Source organism: Dipodomys spectabilis, unplaced genomic scaffold (assembly GCF_019054845.1).
Source record: "Dipodomys spectabilis isolate Male_0828 unplaced genomic scaffold, ASM1905484v1 ptg000636l, whole genome shotgun sequence".
Classification (NCBI taxonomy): Eukaryota; Metazoa; Chordata; class Mammalia; order Rodentia; family Heteromyidae; genus Dipodomys; species Dipodomys spectabilis.
In genome coordinates this window covers 314,776-320,723 of record NW_024871313.1, presented here as the reverse complement: position 1 = coordinate 320,723, position 5,948 = coordinate 314,776, and positions in this window count along the sequence as shown.

Genomic DNA, 5,948 nt, shown 5'->3' with positions numbered 1-5,948 from the left:
CATAATAGAGGCCCTGAGTTCGATTCCTCAGCACAACATAAGCAAAAAGAAAAAAGTCACAAGTGGCGCTGTGGCTCAAGTGGTAGAGCACTAGACTTGAGCTGAAGAGCTGAGAGACAGCGACCAGGCCAGAGTTCAGCAACCACAACCGGACCCCAAAAAACAAATTAAAACAAATTAAAATTAAAATTAAAAAAGAAACGCTTTCCAATAGGCATCTGTAGAAATAGAATGTTGTAAAAGTAACAATTACATTAGTAGTGTATGATTATATTATGAAATTATACACAACAATTATACTACATTGACTAATTTTCAATTAATACTTTATTATGTATTTAATCATGATACTTAAAAAAATGAAGGAATAATTTAATTGGCAATATTTGATAGAAATATCATATATGCGATTTCATAATTTACAGACATCTCTCGTTAAATATATCTACATCTATCTATCTATCTATCTATCTATCTATCTATCTATCTATCTATCTATCTATCTATCTGTCTGTCTGTCTGTCTGTCTGTCTGTCTGTCTGTCTGTCTGTCTGTCTGTGTATCTACCAATCTACACATTTATCTGTTTATACACTTGTCACTACTGGGGCTCAGTGGTAGAGTGTTCGCCTAGTAAGTACGTAGCCCTTGGTTCGATTCCTCACTACCATGTACATAGAAAAATCCAGAAGTTGTGCTGTAGCTCAAACATTCGAGCACTAGCTTTGAGCATAAAGGCTTAGGAACTGTGTCTAGACCCTTACTCAAAACCGAGGACTGGCAACAAAACAAAAAAAAAAGGAAAATATAGAATGTTCTGACTGCAACTATATAAGGATAGGGCTGCAAATACCTCATCACAGAGCAAGCTGGGAGTCTAGTGCTGACATTTGCCATCTAACCTGAATTAGCCAGAGGTAAACTGCTGCAACCCAGTTCCATGAACTAGATGCTGCTGGCGTGCTCATCCTGTCATCCAAGATACTCGGGGGCTGAGATCTGACACTGGTGGGTTTAAAACCCAGCCCTGGCAGGAAGTCTGTAAAACACTGAGCTGTGGCTTAAAGTGTTAGAGTTCTAGTCTGATCAAAAGACCTTAAGACAGTACCCCCAACATTTCAGTGCAATCCCTGGGCCTGACTCTCCCCCCCCAAAAAAAACCTCACCCCTCTAAAATTTAAATTTGGACTGTATGTGGAGTGTTTCTGAAAGAATGGTGATACTGATGAAAGCACCCTAATTCTAATGACATTATGTGGGTTACAGCTATGTGATGAGTCTTTCATGAGTTGTTGTGTGCTGAGTCATTCATGGGGTGCAATTTTTCATTTTTTCATCTGGTTCTTGTAAGAGCTACACAAGTAAGATGATTGTGCAGATGAGAAACTTGTGGCTAAGATACGTCCTCATGTCAGGGCCAAAATTATGTATGTACCTAACTCTAGTGAATTGTCTCCTGCAGACAATTGTTTTGGTTTATGTTTCTTGATCATGAACCTTGAACTCAGGGCCTAGCCACTGACACTTACCAGTGGGGATCATGGGTAGCGCCTTACCATGTGGAGCCAAGGACCCCCTTGCAACAGAGTGTTACAGTCTAGGCATGTAGTAGCTGAGGTCTGTCATCCTGCCTACTCAGGAAACTGAGATCTGACGATCTGGGTTCAAAACTATCCCAGACACAAAAGGTCCCATGAGACTATTATCTCCTATTCACCACTTAGAAACTTGAAGTGGAAGCTAGTCACTGCTGACTCGTGCCTGTCATCCTAGGTTCTCAGGATGCTGAGTGCTGAGGATCACGGTCGAAAGCCAGCCTGGGCAGGAAATTCCTTGAGATGCTTCTCTCCAGTGACCCAACAAAAACCTGAATGTGTGCTGTTGCTCAAGTGGTAGAGCGATTGGCTTTTGCTAAAGAGCTCAAGGATAACACACAGGCCTAGATTTAAATTCCTCCAATTTCCAACAAAAGAAAGAGAGAAACCTGAAGTAGAGTGCTGGGAATTTGTCTTAGGAGTACAGTGCTTTGCATGTATGAATCCCTGGGTTTGATTCCTTAGTACTACATCACTAGAAAAAGCCTGAAGTGGCTGTGTGCCTCAAGTGGAAGAGTGCTATCCTTGTACAGGAGAAACTCAGGTACAATGTTCAGGTCCTGAGTTGAAGCTCCAGGACAAGTATATGAACACACATACATGCTCACACACATACACACACAGATACCAGAAGTGAAGCTGTGACACCAAATGATAATGAACTGAGCTTCTGCAATGAGCTCATGGTCAGTACCCAGGTCCCGTGTTCAACCCTGAAACACAGCCATCCAGGGCCCAACTAGGAGAGGTCAAAATTTCAAAATCTGATGAGTTTTACCAGCCCTAGATGACAGGAAGCATAGTGATATTACACATGTGCTTTGATTTAGCAAGCTTCTGAAAACGCAGGGAGGATCATTGCCAATAATGAATATTTTATTAGGTTCAGCTCCCTAGTTGTCTGCCAGAAGGACCCTTGAATTAATTGCAGCAGGTTATTTCAACACTGGAACATATTCTAACAAAGACAGGATAAGTGCAGGGAACATGGACATGGGAGGTGCACAAATGAAGTCTTCCTGTCAGAACAGAGCTCTCTGCAGAGAGATAGCTTGAGGTACACAGAGACCTTTTTCTCCTGGCCTTCAGAGCCCACCCACACTCCTCACTAATTGGCCTAGAAGGAGTTTTTTTTTTTAATCACTCCGCTGTACAGGAGTGAGGCCTGTTCCAACAACGAGGAAGACTTCTTCCAGCAGTCCCTGATGTGGAGAAAACCTCAGGCTACAATGGGAACAGTGAGAGGAGCCCTGGAAGATGCACTGTCTTGAAAACTCTCTCTGTTCTATGAAATCATTCTATTCAAAGTAAATTTCCTAGCTGGATACTTTTCATCATAGGAACTCTAGACCTTCACCAATAGAAATACATGCATACATACAGAGGATGACATGTTGTTACTGGCTTTTTTTTATTGGCAGGTCCGGGGGTTTTACTATGAGCCTAGGGAATGTTCCTGAGCTCCTTTTGCTCAAGGGTAGCGCTTTGCCCTTGAGTCATAGCCCCATTCATGGGATTTTTTTTATTCCTGTAATCCCTCAGAAATAAGAGTGTGGTGGGATTTCCTGTCCTGGCTGAATTCAAAATGGCATTCTCTACCTCTCAGCCTCCTGAAGAGCTAGGATTACAGGTAGGATTCACTGACACTTGGCTTTCTTTTCTTCTCATTCTTTTCTTTCATCATGACCATCTGAAGTCTTGACAGTGTCATTCCAATGGTTTGCATTTTGAAGTAAAATACCCAGGCCTGGAGTAGAAGTGCCTGGACTGCCACCTACAAATGGAGGGAGATCTTGAGAAATCATTCTATCCATGGGAATGCCTAATGGAATGTTTTAAAAGTAACAATTAAATCTGCAGTTAGTTCATGATTCTCTTATAGAATGCACACAAAAAGTATTGGATAATGTCTTCCATTCTAGCACCATGGTATGATTCTCCCAGTCAAGGAATACTGACTACTTTTACATTAATGATTTAATAAGTATTCAACCATGATACTTCATTTCATTCGAAGGAGGCATAATTTAATAACTAATAATCCATAATATGTATAATTTAATATCCTCACATTCTCTCTCATATACCTAGCAAACTACACATCTATCTATCTATCTATCTATCTATCTATCTATCTATCTATCTATCTATCTATCTATCTATCTATCTATCTATCTATCTATCTATCTGTCTGTCTGTCTGTCTGTCTGTCTGTCTGTCTGTCTGTCTGTCTGTCTGTCTGTCTGTCTGTCTGTCTGTCTGTCTGTCTATCTATCTATCTATCTATCCGCCACTACTATTGCTTGATCACAGATCCTCAGAAGTGGCTGGCAGTTCAGTTTGCCAAAGGCTTTTGTTTTACAACTGGCCCATTCATGATTTGTGCATTGTGGGCTGTGAGTTCAAATCCCAAAAGTTTAAATGTGGAGTCAGAAGCCAATTTTTACCCATTTTTTTCCTTCTCTGTGAAAGTCCTGGGTCTCTGTATGATGTATGATCTATATGCAAATAAATCCGTGTCACAACATGTAATAAAGGAAATAAATGTTATATATGTAAGAAAACTAAATAAAATAAATAAAAAATAAATAAGAGTAATAAATTTCATATGGAGTAAACACATGTATGTAAATAGATCTCATGTATGAATATTATTTTTTCCAGTACTGGGGCTTGAATTCAGTCCCTGGAAACTGGTCTGAAATTATTGTCTTCAATGATGGTGGGTATCCCATCCCCCACAGTACCAGAGAGTTAATCAGACCCTGAGTTGAAATCCCAGGCCTGGCAGAAAAATGGTGCAAATTCCAAGCCACGGTCTTAAATTTTTTTTTGACTAGGAACATGCACTGTCTTGAAAGCACTCTCTGTGATATGACATCATTCTATTCAAAGCAAATTTGCTAGGTGGGTGCTATTGTTCATAACGACTATGGATGTTCACTGATAGGAATACATGCATATATACACAGACACATGCAATTACTGGCTTTTTTTTTTAGTGCAGATCCTGAGGCTTGAACTATGAGCCTAGAAATTTTCCCAGAGCTCCATTTACACAAGGAAGCACTTTATTGTGCCTTAATCCATGATACTTCATTAATTGGAGGCATAATTTAATACCTAATAATTATTAGTAATATATTACACGTAATTTAATAATATATAGACATCTCATATTCTATAAATATATTTATATTTAAATGTACAGTGGAATATACATATACATTTTTCTCTTTCTCTCACTATATATACTTATATACACATATTTGCAGCAATTTACACATCTATCTATTTATATATTGGACACTCTTGGGGCCAGAACTCAGGTCCTGAGAACTGCCTGGCATTGAATTTATTTGAGGCTGCTGTCCTTAAACTGACCCCTTGATGAATTAGACATTCCAGGCCCTGAGTTCAAATCCCAGGAGTGCTGAAGACAATAGGTAGAGTAAGAAGCCAATGTTGACCTGATTTCCTTTCTGTGGAAATATTGTGCCCTAGATACAATATGTAATATCTATGCAAATACATATATATGATATATATTATACATGTATATAAATATTATTTTTTGCCATTTGTAGGGCTGGAGTTCACACACTGGGAAATGCTCCAGATTATTTTTTCTTCTAGGAGGTTAGCTTTCATTTCACCCAGAGCACAATAATGTTACGCAGTTCCTGAGTTCAAATTCCAGGTATGGCAGATAAAATGGCCCAAACTCCTAGCCAGGACTTAACTTTTTTGGGAGGGCAGGCAGGGGCTTGAACTCAGGTCGCCACAACTCTGCCTCAGCCTTGATTACCCTAGGCTGGGGTGCAGCTTTTACACCCACAGATGATCCAGGGATCCTACGACCTGAGTTCAACTCCCAGCTCTGGCAAAAAAAATAAACCAACCAAGATGGAGGAGGAAAAACCCGCAAGTTTTAGACAACAGTTCTACCTTTGTTTCCTTTGCACGGTGACCATCCTGGCTCTCAAAGCCTCGGCTTGAAAATTGTACATATCCATGTATGGCCGAAGGCTGGTGGGCTGTCAGTGAAGCCTGAGCCCAACCAAGACACCTAGGCCCTCAGTTTGATCCTGGGACTTTCACCTACTCGTTCCTATCTATAGGAACAATAATAGAATCTTTGTAATGTACCAACTGAACTACTAATTAGCTAGTCATTGTAGTATAAGATTGTACACAATAAATATAGGTCATTGATTAATTTAATTAATACTTTATTAAGTCTCCTACCGTGATTCATTAATGGAGGCATTATTTTAGACCAAATAATTCATAGTAATAGAATATATAAAAATAAAATATAGGTCATCATTCTTTATATATAGTTACGCACTA